The sequence below is a fragment of the Rhincodon typus genome, chromosome 3 (assembly GCF_021869965.1).
Source record: "Rhincodon typus isolate 14 chromosome 3, sRhiTyp1.1, whole genome shotgun sequence".
In the NCBI taxonomy this organism is placed as follows: domain Eukaryota; kingdom Metazoa; phylum Chordata; class Chondrichthyes; order Orectolobiformes; family Rhincodontidae; genus Rhincodon; species Rhincodon typus.
In genome coordinates, this window is record NC_063334.1 from 62,338,229 (window position 1) to 62,364,634 (window position 26,406).

Sequence of the window (26,406 nt, forward strand, 5' to 3'; positions counted from 1 at the left end):
CTGTGTTCATCCAGCCCTGCACCTTGTTGTCTCGGATTCTCCAGCATCTGCAGTTCCTACTATCTATGATGAGCTGAACTTCTGTTTCTACACATTATGGTTCCTACTTGTTCTAAAGCGCACAAGTCATGTTTTCCACATCACCAGATTTCATACTTTTAAAACATTTACTGTAATAAATAACCAAAAACAAAAAGAAAAACTTATTTTAAGCAACTTATATTCTATACCACAGAAAGCAATGGTCCCTTGTATACTTGACACGCATTGTACTCTCCACAGAATTATCCTTTTATCAAACAGACCTCAGTTGCTCCTAGCTTCCAGTGGGTTTCCATCATTCCTGTTTTAGTAAGTCATAACATCAATGCTTTCCTCAATTTTCAACAAATTCTTCACATTCACCTTCAACAGTAAACCCCTTCCTGATGATTCTACTTACCTCAATGATACCAGGACAAATATTCTTGAATCCTGAAATAGCTGCAGGATGCATCTTTTTGACTGAAGACCTTTACCCTTCTGCATCATCTGTGATAGCTCACAAAACCAAGCAACCTCTTTTGTCTGCTGTCAACACAAAGCTGTTTATTTCTGAGATTTGCATTAATTTGGGGGGAATCTTGTTACTAATCTCAAAAATTACTTTCTCTGCCTTCTTTTCCATGGCAATGTGAAACACATTAACCTCCATTCGGGTAGAAATGCTGATGAACTATTCTTGACACCAACTTCCTTTCATCTTAGAAATAAATGTACCATTTATGGCATAACTGTTTGCAACACTTTTCTGAGTGCTTGGGGATCTGGAAGTCCATTTATTCATTGTAAATTCTGAGACTGCTGCATTGTCTTCTAGCATGACTATCTTGTACATTCTTTCCAGTATAACAACTAAAATCTTCCTTTGATTGCAAACAGTGAAGTTTGCTATCAGGCAGACCTCCAAACAGTTCAAAGGGGAGATGATGGTCTGGTGGTATGATCACTGGACAACTAATCCAGGAAACCAGCTAATTTTCTGGGTCCTAGTTTGAATCCCACCATGGCAGATGGCAGAATTTGAATTCAATCAAAAAAAATCTGTAATTTAGAACCTACTGAAGACTATGAAACCATTGCTGATTGTCAGAAAAACCCATATCGCTCACTAATGTCCTTCAGGGAAGGAAATTTGCTATTTTCAACTGGTCTTGCCTACATGTGACTCCAGACCCACAGTGACTGGTTGACTCTCAATTGCCTTCTGAAATAGCCCAGCAAGCCACTCAGTTCAAGTGCAGCTAGGGATGGGTTAAATATGCTGGCCAGTCAGCAACTCCCACAAGTGAATAAAACAAAACCCATCATATATTTTAAATCTAAAGATACAGTCCAAAAGTAAAATAATCTTAACAATTGTATAATAGGTAAGACAGACCATGTGGCATGACCCTAACTTCATAAGAATGTCCTTTTTTTTTACTTCGAGTGACATTTTAATCTACCAACATAAGTCACACTTCTCAGTCCCAAATTCATCCTAGCTTTGTACTCTGTTCCCACCTCAACTCAAATCTAAATTGAAATTAGTAAAATTTATCTCATCAAGGAGTCTAAAAAAGAAAATTTCAAATCCACATTCTAGAAGTGAAAGGACCGTATGCTAATCCAAATGATTTATGTCTTTAAAACATGTCCCTGTTTCAGCTTTGTCTTGCCTTTGGGAAAAAGCTTAATTATAATAACCTATCTTTGTAATTTAGCAGCTTTGAATCCTACAATCACCCTTGTCATTTATCTGCATGCCTGCTCGAATGCTTTCAAAGATAAGTTAACCAGAATTTTACACAGTTGTCTAAATATAGCCTTACTAATGAGTTACAAATGGTATCGGAAGTATTATTTTTAAAAAATTACAATTTTCTTTGGGAAATTGGAAGCAGTGAGGAAGTGAGTGATCCCTTTAAGTACCAGGTGTGTAGTCATTCTTTCCTGATGCTGTAATGGAAGTGGTGTATCTTCGTGTCATATCACGAAATACTATTATATTATATTACCATTAACAGTATGCAGTAATAAAACTGCTACACATAGCAGAATGAAATTACGTGTGGAATCAGTATGAACACATGCAGGTAACTAAGAAATAACAGAAGACTTAATAAAGTAAACTGAAATCAAAATAAACGCAGGAAACAGTTTCATCCTGGAACATGCAGACTACCAGATATCACAAAGTATATAAATATTTTGGTAATATAAACACAAAAAATTGAAGGTGGTGGAAATCTGAAGCTAACAGAGAGAGCTGGAGAAACGCAGCAGGTTTGGCAGTATTTACAGAAAGGAAACAGAGTTAACATTTTGAGTCCAATGACCCTTTATCAGAACTGAAGGTAACTGGGAAAGTGTGATATTTATGCTGAAGACAGGGTATGGTTCAGGAAAGGGATAATGAATAAAGTACATGGAGATGGTGCCCAGAGAGAGAAAGATTGAGAGAGAGAGAAGGGACAGGCAAACAAAGAGATTGCTGATGATAAGTCAAGAGAGAGTTAATAGTGAGTTCATGCTAAAGCGAAGTATAAATGCTGAACACTATGTTGGCTGTTCTGGCAGCACCCAATACAGGATAGGGCTAGAGTTATGGGGGAAGAGAATGAGGAAGGGAAAGGGTGTTTATGTTCTGAAATTATTAAACTCAATATTGAATCTTGAAGCTTGTAAGGTGCTTAGGTGGGAGATGAATGTTGTTTCTCTAGCATGCGTTGTGCCTCATTTCCTTAGGCCTGACACAGAAATGCTGGTGTGGGAATATGGTGGTGTGTCAAGTGGCAGGCAACTGGAATCTCAGCATCACTTTTATGGACAGATGTAGGTGTGACAAATTGGTCACCCAGTTTGCATTTAGTTTCCCCAGTGTAGAGGACTCTACATCAGGAGCAGCAAATACAATAAGCTGGATTGAGTGAAGTGCAGGTATGTCGTGCTTCACCTGGAAGGTGTCTGGGAGCTTGGATAGTGAAGAAGGAGGAGGTAAATGAGCAAGTGTTACACCTTCTGTAATTACATGGGAAGGTGTTGTGTGATGGGGAGAGGTGTTGCGAGTGGAAGTATGGATCAGGGTGTCCTGAAAGAATAGTCTCTGCAGAATGCTGACAAAGGAGAGAAGGGGAATATGAGTCTGGTACTAGCACCCTACTGGAGATGGCAGAAGTGGCGGCTTATGATTCTTCAGAAATGGAAATTGGAGGAGTGACAATTCCTGGGATTTCTGCATTTCTCCAAGTCTGTCCTCTTGAGCACCCCTTATTTTAATCTTTCCACATCTGGTGGCTGTGTTGTCAGTTGTTTAAGACCCAAACTCTGGAAATTCCTCTCTACACCTTTCCACATCTGTACCTCACGGTTATCTTCATAAATGCTGCAGAAAAGTACTTTTTGACTGAGTTATTTTGTCATCTTTCCTAATTTTACCTTTTGTGTCTCAGAATCAGTATTTTCTGTTCATATTGCTCTTGTTGAGGTCTTTGGGCTGTTTTATTATGTTAAATTGTTACATAAACGTAAATTGTTGTTACAGTGACATAGTGAACAAAAGTAGAGCGCAGAAATTTGTTTGAAAGCCCTATGTTATCTTTGGGTAAATTGCTGTCCCATGGATGGCAAATGATGGGAAAGGCTACTGTTGGAGGACATTACTAAATTATTAGCCAATGCGCTCCTGGATGGGATCTTGTTAAGAAGCTTTTGTAGTTGCCAGGATTAGCAGGTCTTGCACCATCTAATTATGCACCTTGTTCCTCATGTACATGTTCCTCTGCCTCAATTAATTTAGCAGGGAATAATATATCACATGGTGAATGCAGACCTTCACAACCTGACATTAAACATGTCACATACTATAGCTTGGAATAATGCAGAGGTATAAAAGTTCAGGAGCACAGGCAAAAATGTTGATGGCTATGTTCTAGACTGCGGTTGTGCGATAGGAAGAGCTGTAGAGTAGCCTTCCTGGTAACGCAGAACTTGCCGATAAACTGCTGCTCACTGAGAACCGCTATTAAGAATTTCTGTGCTTGTTGTGCAAGCTTCCCTCCTTTCGTCCCATTTCTCTGCATCTATAAATTTCTGGATGTCAGTCTGCTTCTACAACTAGATTGGTACAGCGAGCACCAAACCCAACTAAGCCAATCAAAAGTGTGCCAGAAGCCCCGGTCAAAAATTCTCAATGACTTACTTTCACAAGTAAACACTATCAGTTTCAGCAGCCAAATACCCTCAAAAGGCATAAAAACAATGCATTAATCTAGTGATTGTGTTAATAAATAAGTTGCACAGTTAATGGTGGGGCGCCGGGAAGTGTTAATAAACAGAGGGACCGAAGAGTGCAGGTTCATTGTTCCTTGAAATTGGCATCACAGCTAGACAGGGTGTGAAGAAGGCATCTGGCATGCTTAGAGATAGTAAGTACTGCAGATGCTGGAGTCAGAGATAACACAGTGTGGAGCTGGAGGAACACAGCAGGCCAGGCAGCATCAGAGGAGCAGGAAAGCTGACATTTCGGGTCGGGACCCTTCTTCAGATGCTTGCCTTCATTGGTCAGAGCATTGAATACAGGAGTTGGGACATCATTTTGCTGTTTACTTGGTGAAGCCACTTTTAGGATACAGTGTTCAATTCTGGTTGCCCTGCTCCATGGGAAGGATGCTGTTAAACTAGAAAGAGTACAGAAAAATTTATAAGGATGTTGCCAGGACTGGAGGTTGAGTTATAAGGCGAGGCTAAATAGGCTGAATATTTTTTTTCCCTGGAGCATAAAAGGCTGAGGGGTGACCTTATAGGGGTTTATAAAATCATAAGGGGCATAGATAAGGTGAATAGCCAAGGTCTTTTTTCCCATGGGTAGGGGAGTCCATGACTAGAGGGCATAAGTTTAAGGTGAGAGGGGAAAGATTTGAAAGGGACCTGAGGGGCAACTTTTTCACGCAGAGGGTAGTGCCTATATGGAATGAGTTGCCAGAGGAAGTGGTGGCGGCTGATACAATTACAACATTTAAAACATAATTAGATAGGTACATGGAGATGAAAGATTTAGAAGGATCAGGGTCAAATGCAGGCAAACGGGACCAGTTCTGTTTAGGTTACCTGTTCAGCGTGGACGAGTTGGACCAAAGGGTCGTGCTGTGGAGCTCTATGACTCTACAACTGATCCAAAGATATTAGACAGAACTTTGTCTACTCCCTTGGGGATGGTGTTGAAGGCTGGGGTGGGGTGTTGAGGAATAGGACAGACCATGTCAGAATGGCATCCTGAGGCTAATATGCTGACTGGCTACCAAAGTCGGAGAGAAAAGCAGAAAGTTTTCAACAATTGGAGATCACGGTTCTAATTTTGGCTTTATCGGAACTTGAGTAGCCTCCTATTATGTGGTGAGGCAGCCAGCTCAGTGGATGTAGTTTCTTTGCAGCAGGTTGTAGGGCCATCAGACTTATGTCTCTTTGATGTGCAGCAAAAAAGAAAGGCCACGCTGATTCCCCAAAAGGCTTTTCAATCCATTCTCAGGACTATTTACTTATAAGCTGATTATCACTCTCCTCCATCACCACCCCCCAGTATATCCTTTGATTGCCATGCCTTAAGCTGCTATGCCATGATCTTAAACTCTGGAATTCCTCTCTTAAATCATTGTGCAACCTTACAATTTTCTAAGATACTCCTTATGTCCTAGTTTTATGACCGAAAATTTTGTCACCTGTCCCAATATCTTCTGAAGTAGATCTTGCCAAATTATGAAGTCTACTTGCCCCTGTAATGCTACTTTGGATGTTCACTATGTTAGAAGTACTGCATAATTGTGTGGCTTTTTAAATTATATTATTAATCTGATTTACAATACTTAATATCATTGCAAGTAAGTTGATCTTTACAAGCTAAATATTCCCCCATTCTATTTCCAGCATATATATATATATATAAAACATACATGTATGTATAGTGTGTGTATATGAATATATATATGATGAATGACATGTGACATATATGTAGCATGTCATTCATTATACCAACATCCTTAATCATGTACTCTGAACCTTTGCCCAGTTTGTACTCTTTCTGACTCACCCTTAAGTTGTAGAACAAAATAAAATTGAATAAGTCATCCAACTAGATAGATCTGTAACAAAAGATGGAATCGAGGTCTAACTGCAGGATAGGTGGCATTCAGACTTCTGAATAACTTTTAGAAAAGGTTTCTCTGCTCAGCTGCAAGAGGTAATCTCATACTGTTCTTTTTAACTGAAAACATTCCTTCCACCATGAAGTTAGTGCCTTATGCCATTATTAAAGGAAAGTGAGGAGATTTCTATCAATGATGTACACCTCTATGAATTACACCAATATTACTCATTGGTAAAGTCCAAAAGGATGATTAAGTGTCAGTGTCTATCAAGACTGACATGATTTTTAAGTCTCCCATGTGGAAGGGCAGTACAAAGGCGTTTTAACTACTGAGCTTCTCTTGCTATATTTGTAAGGAAAGTAGAAAGTTCTTCCCCCCCAAAGACTTGCGACTTCTAATGATCTTTTGATCAGCTTTGATTTTGCTAAGGTCTTTTAAATTATACTCAACTACAGACATCAGAAGATTACTGCAGATTTCTCTCCGCAATATAGGTAAAACTAGGTCATTTGAGTTTTATTTAACTAAAATAAATTATCAAATAATTTCTCATTTAATTATTTTTTAATATTTTCATACTCCTTTAGGATTAATTTAAGACTAGTGATAAATTTGGATTGTCACAACTTTTCCGAAGACGGTTCCAACTTCAGCTTTTTAACATTGAAAAATTGATTCTGCTGTAATTCTGAAAACATGGTAAAGCATCATTTTAGTTGTCAAGAATCAGAGGTTCACATTAGGGAATTATAAAGGCCATCAGAGATCTAATTTGAAGTCTGTATGCATATATATAATGTATACATGCATATATTTTTTATAGTAAAGTGAGATCACAAAAAACAAAATTTACTTTTTAATTACTCATACATTGCTAAGTAAATGTATGTTTTATGTCACGAAATCAATTTTTTCATAATCATTCAGCCTGTCTTCCAAGATTTTTTTCTTTTTATTAGATTTAATATACTTGCAGTTAATTTCAACACACTTGTTTGTTTAAATTTTGACCATAATTGTCCTAAATTATTTGGAGTTAATTTATTAGAGTGGTGGCCCACTTGCTTTGTTTGGGCTAAATTCATCAGAACTTTCTTCAGTCAACACAATCCCTCTGAAATAAATGTGAGGTCCTTTCAATATTGAAATGAATGCCCTTTACCTAATATCAAAAATGGAGTGAAACTATTTGGAGTTTACGTGGTACAAGTACTGCAATGGGTTGGCAACTCTCCTTAAAGGAACCACTGAGGGTCACTGAAGAAAAGTTAGGTGTTCTCTGTACATCAAACTATCATATGTCCAGGACCAACTGTCCAACTTCAGTGAAATTAAAAGGTTCAGAAATGCAATGGCAACGCTCAATGGATATATTTTCATGAGGCTTGAACTCAAAGTTGGAATAGTTATTAAATTCTGACATCTGGACCATGGATTTAGCTTGCTATTTCAAGTCCATTATCAAATTCCAATGCACTTATGTCTCCGTAATTCACAAAAATTCATAATTGTTAAATATTTATGAACTGGTTAACAATTTTCATAACCCATAAGAATCAAAACAGGCTATTTATCTCAAACATTTTCACACCCATAGTCGAATACATGTTAGGAGAGAATGGAAACACCCAATGTTTACACACAATTTCTGCTATACATTTACAAGCTTAAAGTTCATTGGGGTAGTTTTTTTATCTATCAAAATTGCCACTGACTTTGAAGTGTAGTTTGGATTTTCTAACTCATCTGAGGTAGTCTTTAACACTTTTGATGAATATGATTATTTTTAAAATCAAAAGTTGACTCACAAAAACACTGATATCTTGTTCTCAGGAAAGCAAAATTTTATTTTGTTGGTATCAATACAGACCCAGCAGAGATATAGAATTCAGAGGGAGGGAAAACTCCTGGAAATCTCCTACTAATCACCTTGTACCACATCCCTCGGCTGATGAATCAGTGCTCCTCCATGTTAAAAACCACTTGGAGGAAGCACTGAGGGCAACAAGGATGCTGAGTATACTCTGGGTGGGGACTTCAATGTCCATCATTAAGAATGGCTCAGCAGTAACACTACTGACTGAGCTGGTCAAGTCCTAAAGGACATAGCTGCTGGACTTGGCCAGTAACAGGTAGTGACAAGAAGGAAAGACATTTTTGACCTAGTCCTCACATATTTGCCTGTTCCAGATGCATCTGCCCTTGACCGTGGTGGTAAGAGTGACAATTGCACATTCCTCTTGGAAACTAAGTCCATCTTCACATTGAGGATATCCTCAATCATCTTGTATGACACTATGACTGTGCTAAATGGGACAGACTTCGAACAGATTCAGCAACTCAAGACTGAGCATCCAGTGTCTGTAGTCCATCATTAGCAGCAGAACCATAGTCCAAGCCAATCTGCAAACTCATGCCCCAGCAATTCCCCTATTCTATCATTACCAACGAGCCGCAGGATTCATCCTGGTTCAATGAAGAGTGCTGGAGGGCATGCCAGGAGCAGCACCAAGCATACCTAAAAATGAGATGTCAACCTGGTCAAGCTACAAAGCTTGGACAACCTGCCCATCGAACAGCACAAGCAACACATAATAGACAGAGACAGACAGACATTCCCACCATCAGTGGATCAGGTCTAAGCTCTGCAGTCCTGCCAACATCTGGTCATGAATGGTAATGGACAATAAAACAACTTACTGGAGGAACAGCCTCCACAAATATCCCTAACCTTAATGATGGGGAAGCCCAACACAACAGTACAAAAGATAAGGCTGAAGCATTTGCATCAATCTTCAGCCAGAAGTGTTGAATAGATGAACTATCTCAGCCTCCTCCAGCGGTCCCCAGCATTACCCCAGATGCTGTTCTTCCACCAATTCAATTCACTCCATGTGATAGAAAGAAATGGTTAGACGCACTGGACACTCAAAGGACTATAGGCCTTGAAAACATTCCAACAATTATCCTGAAGACTTGCACTCCAGATCACACCCAGCCAATTTATTCCATAACAGCTACAACTAAGCAACATAGAAACTTTCCCAAGTATATCCTGTACACAAAATGCAAGTCAAATCCAACCTGTACAATTGTTGCCCCATCAGTCTACTCCCAATCATCACTACTGAATCTTACATTTTTGGCTAATTCTCAGTTTTATTGAGTTTCACATGGGTGTTCTCTTTGTGATGTCTAGCCAGCATTCTCACTGCATCTTACCAAACGTGCCTCATTAATGGCTTACCCAGCATCACAATGGCCCCTTTTCCTGATCCAATCCCATTCTAGCACTCACCGGTTCCAGAAGAACCCATCACTCAGCAGATATCTCCCAAAGACCTGCATCCCTGGTGCCTGCACCATTTTTAAAGGCCACTGTGCACCCAGATGGGCATTGGCAATCCTGTGTTGTCTTTTACTGGCAGGTAATGGCACAGCAGCTATGAAGCCACACTTCTCATGGGCAATAGTCATCTTGGCTGATAATCCTTCATACATACAACACCATTCTCTTACCATAGTCACTGTATAACCACCAAGCCACACAATATACCTGTCCTCAGCTACATCCCATCTGAACACCCTCTGTAGGCTCCCACTATTTTGTCCCTAATGCATACTGTAAACCATCGTGCTGTTATAGTCAGTAGGGAAACATCATATGTAGGCAAGCAATCAGACTATTCAAAGATTTTATTTGCAGTCAGAGAAAAAAAAAGACAAACAAAATGAATTGAGGCTGAAGTTCACCCTAACAATGCAAACAAAATTGTTTGAGGAACAAACAGTTCCGAGGAAGGGTCACCGGACCCGAAACGATAACTCTGTTTTCTCCTTCACAGATGCTGCCAGACCTGCTGAGCTTTTCCAGCATCTTTGTTTTTGTTTCTGATTTACAGCATCCGCAGCTCTTTTGGTTTTTAATGCAAAAAAAATGTTGGCATTATGACCATCATTGATTTTACAGTTCAAGTTTGCCTGCTGTCCCAGCTCTCATTTAAAGTGTCAAGTCCTGTCTGGCTTGTAGTACATGATATAGCTGAGTTCGAACATGGACAAGGATAGGTTGCGCCTCCTCAATGTCCTCATCCTCCTGTTTGGATGAAAGCTGTTGTTCCCCCAGTTCCTCGACATCTATGACCTCAATCCATTGCTTGCTCCAATTGTGCAGAGCATAACACACTAAGATGATGACAGTGCAAGACATGTGTACATCTGATGGCACTCTGCACTTGTAGGAGGCCACCTATGTTTCCAATTTCTACGGGAGCACTGAACTCATCATGGGGAATCAAAATGGACTGGTGTGATCTGGTACTGATGGCATTGCTCACTGCCTGATACATTTGTGGGTGTATGACAGAGAGATTCCAAGCAGGTCACCTGTTGCTCCCTGGAAGGAGTCAACCGCATAAAAGCTCAGAGCAGCTGTCTCCTGCACAGACACAAGGAGGGGCTTCAGCATCACCCAAGGAGCTGATAGGTCCCGCAAAAGCAGCTGACATATTTCCATCACAGTGTCCCGGCATATATGGAGTATACGTCAATGTTATTTTTCACTCATTCACAGGAAATGGAGTTGAAAGATGTCTGTTGCCCAAAAACATCCTGAGGAGTAGAGCGGCTGAGACCTCTGCCTGAACTGGTCATGAACCCATCTTTGTCTTCTTAGAAAGGCATGAAACGGCAACCACCATCTCACCAACGGCAGGGGACAACACGCTTACTGGAAATGACCTAAGTTGGGAACATAAAGAATAAAAGTGGTTCTTAGCATTTAAAACAGTTTATGTTGGTTTAATTTTGCAGATGAGGGCTGCACTCATTCCTCCATACAGTGAGTCATGAAGTACCGAAAAACGAAGGCCACGTCTTTATCATTCATCCAACTTCAATATAGCATGTGCACCAACCTGCTGAAGGTGTTGTGCCAGCTGAGTGAAGAACAAATTACATTAAAATGGGAGCATCTGCTGTTCTCTAACCCCTTCCCATCACAGACACACATGAACAGCCATGAAAATTCTCATTGCATTCAATAGAGTCAATTGTAATACTTCCAGGACAAATAATGAAGCAACTGGTTACATCTCCCATAGCACTGTTTCAAATTTCCAAATTTGTGGGTACATTTTGGTCAGCATTCACCTCTTTTGTTGCTAACTTCTATATTCTAGAGATGACAAAGTTCAATTTGCAAGGACCAATGGCATGGTGCAAATTATCTTCGACAAGCATTTGAATCCAAATCACATTTGTTCTGCAGTAGTTGTGCAAGGATGATGAAATAATTACATATTAAATGTACCTGCATTTGTCAGCTACCTGCTTCATATATTTGTCCCTTCGATGTTCAGCAGATGTGGATCCTGTGCTCTTGCCTATCAAACAGACATTGACTCCACTTTGTTCAAGTCATTTTCCAGTTGCAGTTAGAGCCTAGCGAATGGCAAATAGTAGAAGAGAATACCTTTTTGTCTGCTCCGCGTATAGCCCTCTCCCCCCAGCTGTCCGTGTACACTTTTAGCTTCACTACCTGGGCAGCCCTTTTCCAATGATCTCTCCTCCATGTGGAAACTCTCCACATTGAACTTAGCCTCAAATGTTCCTCCTTGCTCTTGGGGTCCTGAAATTACACCTCATTTACACTCACAATGATCTTGTAAGCTGTACCTGTGGAGGTGGTGGTTACTGCTAAAAGCTTCCCTCCTGTAGTCTACCATTCCCTCTGAGGCTGTTCTACATAATCCCCTTCTACCATATCTTTCCCCTAGTCACTCTCCTGGTAGCCACATCCACACATGCCTCCTCTTTCTTTCCCCATGTCTTTTTTGCAATGGACACCACCCTTGACAGCCCCTCTCACTCCTTTCCCACTGCTGACTGCTCAGATCCCAATGACTGTTTTGTATCAAACTTCTGGCCAACTTTGAAGTACAGCCCCTCAACATAACTGACCAGATCCCTGACACTGCTGTCTTTGCAGTTCCTTCACTAATGATACACCATCGCTGAACTGCTAATCCAGAGACTCAGATAGTGTTCTGGGGTCCTGGGCTCAAATCCTGCCACAGCAGATGGTGAATTCAATAAAAAAATTGGAGTTGAAAGTCTAATGATGAGCATGAATCCATTGCTGATTGTCAGAAAAACGCACCTTGTTGACTAATGTCCTTCAGGGTAAAAAATGCCATCCTCACCTGGTCTGAATTACATGTGACTCCAGACCCACAGCAATGTGGTTGACTCTTAACCGCCCGCTGAGCAATTAGGGATGGGCAATAAATGCAGGCCTAGCCAGTGACACCCTTGTCCCATTCATGAATAAAAGGAATATATAGATTCCACTGACTGCTTGGCATGGCCCCAGAGGACTGACTGTTGTTCACTCCCTGGAATGTTGTTGAACATATCCCCTCACTGTGACTGGCCCAAGCAGATGACTATCGATGGTTAAGCCCCTGGGTTGTGTGCACATGGTGTCCATGACTGACGGTACAAGAACTGGCCCTGATACACACAGTTGGCCTCCATCCACTTTGACTGGATGAATGCCAAGCCAGGACATACCTTCTGACATGCCATTTGGTACATTGATGTCTCGGTGTGTGAATAGCAAGATGTTCCCCTTCCCCTCAACCCTGACATATCCTACTGACAAGAATGACAAGCAGCCTGCCTGCATGTCCTTATGAAAGAGAACATCAATACGGCAGTACTGATAGCCTTTTGGCTCTGGTTGAAGCACCAATGTGCTAACTAACATGGCAAAGCAAAGAATGGATGCTGCGAGCATGTAAGTAGGCATTAAGTGAGAAAGCATGAAGAGAGCAAGCGCTGAGGTGCAGCCTGGTCCAACCCATGAGATGAGTACATCTCCCTGCGCACAGACTGTCCTTACTTGACAGGGTAGAGGTTGAGAAGATGTTTCCATTAGTGAGGGAATCCTGAATATGGCATCATGGTTACAGAATAAGGGGACACTCATTTAAAACTGATATGCGAAGGAACTTCTTCACCCAGAGGGGAATGAATGTTTGGAATTCTCTATCGCAGAGCTTAGTCACTGATATTATTTAAAGAGGAGGTGGATAAGTTTTTGAAGTAATAAGGAGTTAGTGCTATGAGAAGTTGGCATCAAAGAGGAGTTTAGTCTTGGGCAGATCAGCCACGATATTATAGAATGTTAAAGCAAGCTTGAGGATCTGAATAGCCTCCTCCTGCAACTATCACTTATAGTCTAATTTTTTTTTACAGCAGGCTTTCAATGCCATACCTGCCAATGAAAGTCTCAATTTTCTAAGCATCCTACAAGTGAATTGAAAAGGTGCCAGGAGGATAATGAAGGGTAACGTAGGCAATTATTAGGTACCTATGTCCATGAGTGAGCATGCATTCTGCTGGGGACTATGGATCATAATCATGAGATGATGTTGCATGCTGATTAATATAGATGCTCATAAAATCAAGTTGCAAACTAAAATCATCAGTATCCAGTCTGAGGTCCATATTGAGAATTGTTAGCATCTAGTTTGCTTGCAGCAGATTGTACGATAGAAATTTGTAATTTAATTGGGCTAGGTCTGCAGTTAGTAAGGATGTTGCCAAGCAATAATCCCTCCGCTAATAGGCAACTCATTGCTGTCTAGCAAGAATCTTGCCCAGAAATTAGCTAAAAGGTCTTCCCAACAGAGATAAGCCGCATTGAACTTGGCATGCAACTCTGGCATATTTCTTACCATAGGCCATATAAGGCTCTGCCCAAGGAAAAATGATCACATGTAAGTTTTCTTCCAATATGCTAACCATCCTGACTTGGAAATATACTGTCCTTCCTTCAGTGTTACTGGGAAAAATCCTGGAGCTCTGAGCCTAACAGCATTGGTGTCTACTTGCAGGAATTCAAGAAGACAACTCATCACCTCCTTCTCAAGGCTCTCAGGATAGACAATCTGTCTCAGCCAGCAATGCCTACATCCCATGAATGAATAAAAAGAGAAAAAAAACTACATTTACATTCCTTCAACTGAAAAAATAAAACTCAATTAAAAAAACATTTCATTCAAATATAGCTGGTATTTGAATTAATGATCCAACATGAAACAGTCCAAACCCCTGCCACTGTCAATCAAACTGTGAAAGGGAAAGCATCCAACTATCATAACGGATCCTTGTGAAATCAGCCATGCAACACCGAACTGTAATGGAAATGCCCAGGCTTATGTCAACAGATAACTTTAAATAAAAATTTAATTTGTTTAACTCTCCTGACTTTTTTTCTTCTCGAAGATTGAAAGGACTGGAGTTTTAAATTCTTTGATAGTCTTTTCAGGTCCCTTTGATAGTCTTAACAATTTCCTTTGACAGATTGGCAGTTCCAGTAGTTTTATGTACTTTTAGGCACATTCATGTGTACTTTTAACAGTTCAGAAGGGTACCTGAAATCTCCAACTGCTCACATAAGGGCCCTGGACCCTTCGCGAAGGTACTTAGGGAACATGTTCAAATATGAACATTCCCTTTCCAGAAGGTTACACTGAGTATCCAAATTAATCTACAAAGTTCAGACCTGCTCTTAGTAGGTTCTACACGGCTGGGATTCTGAATTCCACTTCAGTCGAGGGAGCTAGTGATATAGACAGCCAGCTACCCCTTTAAAATGTGCTTGTGCAAAACCCAGCTGAACAACTCCCACCTTGCTGTGTTGTGTTCTCCAGCAGAAATTCCAAACATTGTCCCCTTGTACCATTTTCACCATGAGACAAAGTGGTTCTCTGTCATGGCAAGAATCAAGAGCCCTGTCAAACCCCTTCCACTTCTTCATCTTCATAATTTTCATTAACATCATCCTTAAATCTCGGTTCTCAGATTGAAAAGTGGGCGCCCTTTCTCATTCCTCCATTCTGGAGGAGTTTTGCTTCTACTTTTATAAAGACTTGTCATGTTTTAGAAATTTTTTAGGAGTCTTCCGCAAAAGCCAATGAAAGAGATGCTTATGAATGTTGAATTTTAAAGCACTGTATTTTTTTTTAAAAGAACTGGCAACATGCATAAAGGTAATAGTTAGTAAGTTACTCATTTCCTAAACTTTGCTTCTCTTTGCCTGCAGACTGAAATAATAAGCAAATCCTTTGTCTATTTTAGCAATCAATATATACTCTCATGTTGATTGTACTACAATACCATTGGTTTCGTCATAGCTAGCTGCAGAAGCAAGTTTTGTTTTGGCTGCAAAGTGGCATTTAGAAGGTAGTTCACCTATCTATCCAAGTCAAACTGCCAATAAGACACTAGGATGAACGGGGAGAGTAGTGTCCCCATGCCCGAAACAGATATAGGCTCTTTGCATTTGCTATTAAGGGGACAGGGTTGGCTTTACATTCTCATTGCATGATTGGTTTGTAATGAGCTGCACTGCGCTTGTATAAATTTTAACTTTAGCAGCTTCAAATAACACTATGCTACATATTTTAAATAATTATATGTCACAAATAGTTATTTTGTATCAAATGTTCTGAATCAGAAGGAATCAAAACAAAAATTATATTTTATGTTATGTCGCATATAATATTCATACAATTGATATATCGATGGCAAATTAATTGCCTAATTTAATTCAACAGGAAAAAAAACCAAAATATTGTACAGAGATATGTATCAGAAATTTTGCATTTGTGGAGTGAAATTGGTCAAATGTAGTGAATCAAGCAATAGTTAATCAGCAGCAAACTTAACATGCTCTCCAGTTTTCTTTTCCGTTGAATTTATCACTGCCCATTCTCTTAATTGCTTTTTATGAGTCCTAGTTATTCCAAATCTTTGTGAACCAAGAAGGACCCATCCAGACTTACCCAAGGCTTAGAGATAAGCTCTGTGCTTTGAAGTCTGCATATTACAGGACTTTATTAACATTGCTTTTCAGCTTTGGTTGTGACTGTTTTGGTATCACATTCCTGATGTTATCTTGTAATTATGGCCTCACAGAATTGGGCAGAGTTTCTAACCTTTGTTCTGTGACACCACAAGTGTTCAAATTAGGTGCGGAAAATTGCAGTACAAATGATTGGTTTATTTACAACTAGATAACCAATATTGACAAAATAAATTCATTCAAGTCCATTTTCTTGGCACAATTCCATTCCATAAAAACATTTTAACATAGTCAAGCCAATAACAGTCTTGCATTTTCTTTTGGGTACAACTTTACTGATGTGTATAAGTGTTCAACTAAAAGATGCATAAAAACACTGTAATTCTTGTATAGATAACAATTAGATTTAATTGACAAAACTGCCAATGAAAGAGCCTGAAATAAAGAAAATATTAACACCAGAACAAAATGTATATTCATGTTTAAATGCCTAGATTATTGGGGGCTTGAAGGTTGAAATCAAATTGCTTGGTGACATTCATCCTTTTATATTATCCACAACATTTGTATCTAAGTGGACCAAGGTAAAATGATTAAAGTAAGCTGCTAAATTAAAACAGTAACTTTGTTGAGAATAAAAGATGTTTTCATTTTGCAGTCAACAGAATAGATGCAAGAATAGCAAATTACAACATGTACAGGAATTTATACTGCATGAGAATCTGTGTACTAACTCATTGGCAAGTGGTGGAGTGTGATTGGTCAAGACATGACATGGGGATCAATGTTCTCTAAGGTTTTGTTTGCATTAAAAAGAAAGCAATGCTTAACAAATATTTTTATCTGCAAAGGAGCCGGCCATGGATATGAATATTTGTAGCTTCCAGCAACACTGCGTATTGTTATTGTTGGCTCATTTTTTTCTACAATTGTTAGTAATGAGTAAACTAGTGCAATGAAATCATACACTAATTCATCACAGAGATTAGTGAAATTTGAGGTAGATGTACATTGGGTGCTGGGAATAAAGAAATGCATCTGCTGTGATGACATTTCACACTTGGTGAAATGGGAATTGGCTGGCAGTGGGGCTTCTATCTTTCATGCTGGAAGAAGTGCAGGAAGCAGTTGTCCAAAGCAGATTTATTGACAGCTATGTGCAGCAATGCCACCACATCTGACAGAGTCCCATTGGTCTGTTTCAGAAACCCCAGGAGGGGTCTCATGGTGATGATTGGAGAGATGTCCCAGTTAGGTTGGAGTGGAGGGGCAATTTGGGAAGATCTGAGGGTCGAGGGCACTTGATGGATTGGCACCTGATCAGAAAGGGGGCCTATGAGGGAGATGCCCCAATTACACCCAGGGATCATCCCCACATCCTGACCTCCACTCACTCGTCTCAAATTTGCAGCCAAGTAGAAACTGGTCCTTAAATGACCCCTTAAATGGCTACATAAAGACCTCAATTGAACAAAGGTGGAGGTGCCTCCAAAAGCTAGTCCACCTTCCCATTAAAAAGTGCAGGCAGCTCAAGGGAGGGCAGATAGAGGGTATGAAGCTCACAAAAGAAATTTTAAAGGTCTCCTGCTTGCTAACCCAATGGCATATCAATTTCTGCCCATAGGTTATGAGGAGAAATTTTCGCAGTGAGTACACTTCCAGCCAGCTCTGCGGCAGTATCTATAGCATGCCAGGGCTGACAAGGTGCTAGTACGGTGGTCCCAGTGTATATTGGAAATATATAGAATAAATAATTTGAGACATCAGTATGCCTCTAAGGCTGATTATACGCATATTCTGCCAATGTGGAATTCACAAGCCTAATTAAACCCTTCTCTTAATCATTCCTGGCTGAGTATGCATTCAGCTGCTTGAGTGACCCCTATGCCCCATTTACAGTAGCACATAAAAGAATAACCATCTAACCTCCAAGTGAGGTTGGTCTTTAATTTGCTGGTACAGAATTGTGGAAATACTGTGTTGTGTTCTTGGAGGAGCTTTGGTAACTTTTTGAATTTTAACCCTATAGATGCACTAGAGTTCTGTGAACCACTGTCATATACAATTTGCTCAGGAACACTGGATGTATGGTGGTCAATATATTAACAAACTTTGTATCAGTGGTATCTTTGACTTATCTCACAAAACAACATTTGATGAAGAAGTCAGTGACCAGTCTGTAGCAATATCCTTGAATTTGGTAGATATCAGTCAGAATTTGTACCGGATCTCAGACAAATCTTGTATCGACGGGGTGATTAAGGAGGCATTTAGCATGCATGTCTTCTTTACTCAAACCTTTGAGTATAGAAGTTGAGACTCCATGTTGAGGTTACACAGGACATTGGTGAGGCCACTTCTGGAGTACTGTGTCCAGTTCTGGATGCCCTGTTATAGGAAGGATATTAGTAAGCTGGAGAAGGTTCAAAAAGGATATACCAGGATGTTGCTGGGAATGGAAGGTTCAAGTGATAGGGAAAGGCTGGATAGGCTGGGACTTCCTTCACTGGAGCGTAGGAGGTAGGGGGGGTGACCTTATAGCGATTTATAAATTCACAAGGGGCATAGATATGGTGAATGACAGGTGTCCTTTCCATTTTGTGGGCTAATTTAAGATTAGGAGGCGTATTTTTAAGTGAGTGGAGAAAGATTGAAAAAGGAAATGAGGGGCAACTTTTTTACACAGAGAGTTGTTTGTGTGTGGAATGAACTGCCAGAGGAAGTGGTGGATGCAGATACAGTTACAACATTTAAAAGACATTTGGATAAATACATGCGAAAGAAAGGTTTGGAAGGATATGGGCAAAGCGCAGGCATGTGGGTCAAGTTTAATTTGGGACTATGCCCCTTGGGATTATGGTCAGCATAGACTGGTTAGACTGAAGCATCTGTTTCTGTGCTGTACAACTCTATGACTATGTAAAATGAGAGATTGTCTTGTTTGTTGAGGTTGATGGAATTGACATTGTCACATGACTTGATTAGTTGATTGATGATCATATTAAAGCCAGGCCACTATGTAGATTAATGTGGTCGTCCATTACAACAGAATCTAATAGGGGACTGAGCAATGGGCTATGGAAAGATTGTGGCAGAATTGCGCAAGAAGTCAAGTATCTGGACTTCAGGAACAACTTGCTGCACCTATTATGCATTTGTTAAGCAGTGAAGTGAGATTCTTGCTAGAGCTCAGGGAGTTGCAAATAAATGGGGATAACACTGAAACTCACCTCATTAGTATTTAGCTTCCTATCTTACAAAACACACCAAATGGCCTTGACTTCAAGAAGTCTCAGCATGGAAAGCAGAACAGGTACCTGGTGACTTCAGTTTGCCAATTGCTCAAAAACACCTCTATATTGAACAGCGGTCTTCAATGTCTGAAGGCCATATGTACTGCATGTCTACAGACATTGGTATTTACCATTTGACAGCCTTAAACAACCCACATGACACATCTCCAATCCACCTACAGGACACGTCTGCATTTCAATGCTGCCCCTTGACCTGAACTGCAATCATCATTGGAAGTTGCAGCAAAGACACTGTGGGCTCAGGCAGATACATCCAGTTCATGGACTGGGCCAGGTTTTATCTTGAGTCTGTTTGTTTGCTTTCACAGCATTCAGTCACTGTGAGCTGACCTGGATGATCACTGCATATCTGCTTTGCATTGCCTTTCCCAGTTTTCTTTTTAGCTCTTTGCCCCATCTGCCAGAGATACCAAGCCCTACTGCTGTACTACCATGTCGTTTAGCACAGAGACAAAGTTTGTCAGCAGTCTTCAGTCAAGCGAGGGGAGATAACTTTCACTCCAGTGACCTGGCACAGTAAACAAAAGGCAGCCTCCACTATCAGTCCAGGGCCTTGGATACACTCATTCAGGAGCACAGGGTGATCAGAGTCAGAATCATCTTCACATAAGGGGTGAGGAGCCTAATGTCAGGCAGTGCACCACCTATTTTTTATTCTTTCTGTCCTGTTGGTGGACTGTTTCCCTCCAGGAATGAGAGGCAGGTATTAAGGGGAAAGAAAGTGGGTGGCTCAACCGTTACAGTTGGAGCAGGTGATGAAGTATCCTGAACAAATGACTAGGCAGTGTGCAGGATATGGAGGGTCAGTGGTGTTGAGGTTTGGGATGGGTGGCAGTGGTTGATGGAAGACAATTGGTAGAGTTATATCACTTCTTTTATCTTACTTCTCTAATTTAGTTAAGTAGTATGTGTCCACCTCAAGTGCCCTTTGTCTCAACATTAGTGTTTTTGCAGCTTATTTTAGTGCTAGCACCTTTCTTTCTATGCTATCAAGTTTGTAGATTCCAGCTCCAGTGCATGAGTCAAGAACAAAATCTACGATACTTCTCCACTATCAGATATTTCATCTTAACCTGTGAAAGCAGAGAGTATGACATAAAATGGAAAGATAGTACCTCCAACAATGTTATAATCACTCAATATTTTGCTCAGATCTCTGGTGTGGGGCTTGAACCCATAACCTTCTGACTCAAAGCTGTGAATGCTACCACAGAATCAGAGCAGAAAATATGGACTTACACTTGATCGGTTGGGAATGACTGGGAGATTAATGAATTACAAAATCTGTCAGTTCATCAACAATACTACTCATATTTTCATATTTTTTAAGCAAAAATTGAACATAGGTCAAAAGCAATGGTTATAGTATGATGGTGAATTCTCAGAATAACTATCAATAGTTTATGCAAGAAGACTTTTGAAGGGTCCTGAGTTCCCAGGCAGAGTCAGAGTTGAAATGTTGATGTAGTTTTTCTCTCCACAGATGCTTCCAGACTTGCTGAGTTTCTCCAGCACATTTTGTTATTACTTATTAAACAAGACTTGATGCATTAGTAAGATTTGTGTTTCTTGTGGACTCTGAAGCTGATGAGGTTGAAAAAGAGGGTACATAAACAAATGGTATAGATCACACACTGTGCTGAAGTGCCCATACCTATGGTGCTCAGGCATTTTATAATTCTCCCTCTAGGAAATCATATCTCGAATGGAGAATCTTCACAAAGAAGAATAAAATTGTCTTTAATAACCAGCAACAGTCAGCACCATCACAGCATATGATTCAGTGATAAATTTAGACACTAGTATCATGCAAAATTTAAATCTTCAGTGGTTGAGTAAATACAATGGGAAATACAAGACTTTGTTAAAGAAATAGCAGAAGACAAAGATTAAAAAATGGTGAGGTGCAGGAAGTCAGTGTGATTGACTACCTGGGGGAAAAAAAAATGTAAAGGATCCTGTTTTCATGTATAGAATTCTAGAGGAGATAGAAAGACATAGATAATGTTAATCAGTAACTTGTTCACTTCAAAATAAAATTCAAACAGTAGAATGTAATAGTTAGCACCAAGTAATCTACTTGGATATCCATGAGAAAGAGATTCAAACAGTGTACAGATCAACAAAAATCAAGACTTCGATTCATGCAAAGGGTTGTGCTGGTGAAGCAGTTCAATACAACATGGTTGAGAAAATATAGCTGATACTAGAATAGATGCAAAATACCCATTCAGTTCCTCTGCCATTTCTTTGTTCCCCATTGCTGTTTTTCCATCCTCAATTTCCAGCAATCCAATGTCCACTGTCGCCTCTCACTTACCTTTCATATATTTAAAAAAACTCCTGCAATCTTCTTTTATATCATTAACTGTTTTACTGTCAGATTTTGACCACTTTATTGCTTTTTTAGTTATCCTATGCTGGTTTTTAAGGGCTTCCCAATCTTCTGACTTCCTGCCAATCTTCACGACATTGTATGTTGTCTCTGACTTCCCTTGTCAGATATAGTTGCTTCGTCCTCTCCTTAGTATGTTTCTTCTTCCTTGAGGTGAATTTCTGCTGTCCCTCCCAAATTACCCTCAGAAATGCCTGCCATTGCTGCTCCACCATCTTCCCTGCTAGGCTCCCCTTCCAATCAACTCTGGACAGTTCCTCCCTCAGGTCTTTGCAGTTACCTTTACTCAATTGTAATTGCAATAAATCTGATTCCAACTTCTCCCTCTCAAACTCCAGGGTGAATTCCATATGTCATGGACTCTGCTTCCAAGGGGCTCCTTCACTTTAAGCTCCCTGATCAAGTCTGCCTCATTACAAATCATCAAATCCAGAATTGCTTGTTCCCTAGTCTGCATTACCATAAGGTTGTCCCAAAAAACATAGACATTCCACAAATGCCTTTTCTTGGTATCCATTCCCAAGCCAATTTTCCCTGATTGAAGCCTCCCCATTGTTGTAATAATGCCTTTCCTATGTCCTGATTTATTTTCTGGCCCATATCCTGACTGCTGCTGGGAAGCCTATATGCATCTCTTATCAATCTTTTTTCCTTTGCAGTTTCTCAACTCTACTCACACAGATTCTACACCTTCTGACCTGTATCAATTCTTTTGTTCAATTTAATTTCATTTCTCACTAACAAGGCAATGCCGCCTCCTCTGCCCATTTGCCTTTCCTTTTGAAAGGATGTGTATCCTTGGATATTTGGTTCCCAGTCCTGACCACCTTGTAGCCATGTCTCTGTGAAATCCACATTGTACCCGTCAGTTTCAATCCACACTACACGCTCATTTACTGACTTTAAGATATCAAGTGCTTGCTTCATGCAGCAATGGTTAGAAGTGGCTAATACTTGAGATATTCCTTGTTGAAGCATATGTGTGCCAAGTGAAAATTTGCATGTGAAAATTACTTGAAAACATGCCCTTAACAATTCTTTACCTTCCCTTATATCACTAAGACCAACTCGGAATGTTAATTCAGAAAATGCTTTTCTTTTACATCCATCAAGATGCAAAATTAAAGAACTTTTGCATTTGCTTTTAGACATTCATCAGAATCATTAATAAGACCAAAAGGTGAGCATTACTTTAATTCTGATGCTTAAGCCTGTCTTAATCAGTGTAAAAAAAAACATGGCTCATATTAATAACAGTAACAAATTGTTATTTTTTTTGCTTGGCATTTCAGTCAGTTTTTTAAATTCTTATCAATAACAAGAGAAAATATATCTCCAATAACAACTATGTTACTTAGCATGAAAAGGAAAGCGGAAATGATGTTAAAGTTTGATAGGATGCTGGCTATTAATTACCATGTAATTTAGAGTATCTTTGATGTGTCATAAAAGTTTCTTCTGAAATGTCAGCACATGAAGCTCTGATTTAAGATTCAGCCTTTTTCATCTTTTCTTCCCTCAACGTTCCTCCCTAGGCACTTACTACAGAGGTTAGATGGCTTTCACTACTGATTTAATCATGATACCAAAATAGCTGCATGATAAAAGTTTTATGGAAATTTTTGTTGCAAAGCAATCAATCATTTTTCTTGCAGATGCACAGCTAGAGCCCTTGTGCCTCAAAGACTTTTGTCGAGCTTACTTGTTAAATTAGCAGTGATCAAAGTCTAAAACATTTATCATGCTTATTAGTGAATAAACCTAGCAGCAGGTATCCCAAGTGAGGAAACCAGTCCTCGTTTCCATCAAGAGTGAATTGGAAATTATCCAATACTCTTACAGACATCATTCATTGAATAAGTTAAAGGCAATTGTCACAAAACAGCTGTTGTAATATAAGGATTCTTTTGACCAAAACAAAATAGACTTTGTAATTATTCTTACCTGTTCCTGACAATGTTAGTTACTAGAAATCTTTGAAAGTAAAACTGCTCTTGTTACCTATAAAAAAAAGCAAAGATGCTCAGTAGTCTGATTTTTGCATTATTTTATTTCCACAAATTTCAAGGTGAAAAAAAGCTCCCGGTGCTTGAATAATTACAGAATTATTTAACCAGGATTCAGCACAGAGAAAATAGACTCTCATCTATAAATACAAGTTGAGCTAGCAATTTGTAAAGCAAGATTCGTGCAGCAAATAAACCGAAAGTAAAAAAAGCAGCAAAGTTTTATTCTTTACTGTACAGTTGAGGTTAAAATCAGATCAACCATGATCTTACTGAATGGTGGAGTGGGCTCGAAGGGCTGAGTGTCCTCTTCTTGAACCTTGTTTATATGTGTATGTCTATATGTTTGCACACTCACTTTTCAGTATCATATTTTTAATCAAGTGATGAGTGATTGAGTTTTTATTGAGAATGCTCAATGTTCACTTCAGAAGTTGTTTGCAGGTATCTTCAGACCAATTCAGCTTCACTTCTGAACGTAGATTGCTGCTTTCTTGATGTCCTTTTTGTAACTTCCCACAATTCTATATGCTAAGCACAAAAACAATGAATACTTCCCAATGGCCACTGAAATACTCTAATCCATCAATAGTTGCTTTAATGACAGAAGAATCAAACTCTGCTGCACATTTGAGCAATGATTTTGTCCATAGTCTGTAATCAAGCATACTAATGACTACTGGGAAATTAGACTTGGTTCATAGTTCGTGTGCAAAGCAACATAGGCTTTACAGTTTGCTAAGCCAGTCTGCCTTTGGCAGATTTGTAACCTTCAAATTGTGCTGACTGGCAGGGTTTAAAGCAACTTCACAAATTCTTTTTATATGCAAATCTCTTCTTCTGCCTTTTCTAATGATGTATCAGCAGCAGTTAAAGGAAATAGGAAATTGAATTTAAACATAAAAAACACAGTTAATTAGAATGAAATGTCTTGATCAACCATAAGTTGTGTAGACTGAATTCCCCGAGTGATAAACTGTATCATTGAAAAACTGTGAATGATTTTAATGAATACAATTAGGATTATGCTAGATCAAAACATCTGGAATAGGAAATCTCCATTGAATGGATTGACATGTTATTTTGTGCAACCCACAGCCAGGTGATATCACTCGTCATTCTGACACCTAACAGCAACTTGCTTTTTATTAACACAAGTTTTCAACACAGTTTTTGTATGATCAAATTAATTTAAATAGCAATTATGAAGTAAAGGTATAAGGTAAATTAATGCTATTGGTTTTCCCATAAATTGTAAAATAGTATTTCTGTTGCTGTATACAAGGTGACGGCGAGGCAATATTGGGAGGTGATGGGCTAGTGGTATTATCATTGACCATTAATCCAGAAGATCAACTAATGCTCTGAGTAGCCAGGTTTGAAATCCCATCACAGTAGATGAAAGAATTTGAATTCAATTCAATAAAATTCTGGAATTACGAATCTACTGATGACCATTAAACCTTGGTTGATTGTTGAAAAAAGCCATTTGGCCCACTAATGTCCTTCAGAGAAGGAAATCCTCCGTCCTGGTCTGGTCTACATGTGACTCCAGACCCAGAGCACAGATGGACCATAGGCACTGGAAAAAGACAATAGCAGAAACAGCCCTACTGACACTGCAAAATCCTCCTTATTACCATCTGGGGACTCATGCCAAAATTGGGAGAGCTGTCGCACAGAGTAGGCAAGCAACAACCTGACATGGTCATAGTAATAGAATCATATATCACAGACAGTCACCAACCTCACCATTCCTGGATACATCCTGTCTCACCAGCAGGTCGTAGAACAGTGGTGTACAGTCAGCAGGGAGGTGCCCTGGGAGTCCTCAACATTGACCCCAGACCCCATGAAATCTCATGGTTAAATATGGGTAAGGAAACCTTATGCTGGTTACCATGTACTATCCTCTCTCTGCTGATGTATCAGTTTTCCTCCATGTTGAGCAACACTTGGAGAATGTACGGAGGGTGGCAAGGGCACCAAATGTAGTCTGGGTGGGGGATTTCAATGTCCACCATCAAGAATAGCTCAGTGAAGCACTACTGATCGGGCTGGTCGGGTCCTAAAGGATAGAGCTACTAGACTGGGTCAGCAGCAGGCAGAGAGGAAACCAACAAGAGAGAAAAACATACATTACCTCATCCTTACAAATCTGCCAGTTCCAGAAGCTGTGATGCCCAGTTTGGGTTCTGCCAAAGCTACTCAGCTCCAAACTTCATTATAGCCTTGGTTCAAAAGAGTTGAATTCCAGAAGTGAGGGGAGTGTGACAGCCCTTGACATAGATGCCACATTCAACTGAGATTGGCATCAAGGGGCCCTAGCAAAACTGGAATCAGTAGTTATCAGGGGCAAACTCTCCTTTGGTTGGAGTCAGACCTGGCACATAGGAAGATGGTTGTAGTTGTTGGAGGTCAGTCATCTCAGGTCCAGGAAATCTCTGCAGGAGTTCCTCAGGGTAGTGTCGTAGGTCCAACCATCTCAGCTGCTTCATCAATGACCTTCCCTCCATTATAACGTCCTAAGTGGGGATGTTCATTGATGATTGTACAATGTTTAACATAACTTGCATATCCTCAGATACTGAAGAAGTCCATGACCAAATGCAACAAGATCTGCACAATTTCCCGGCTCAGGTTGACATGTGGC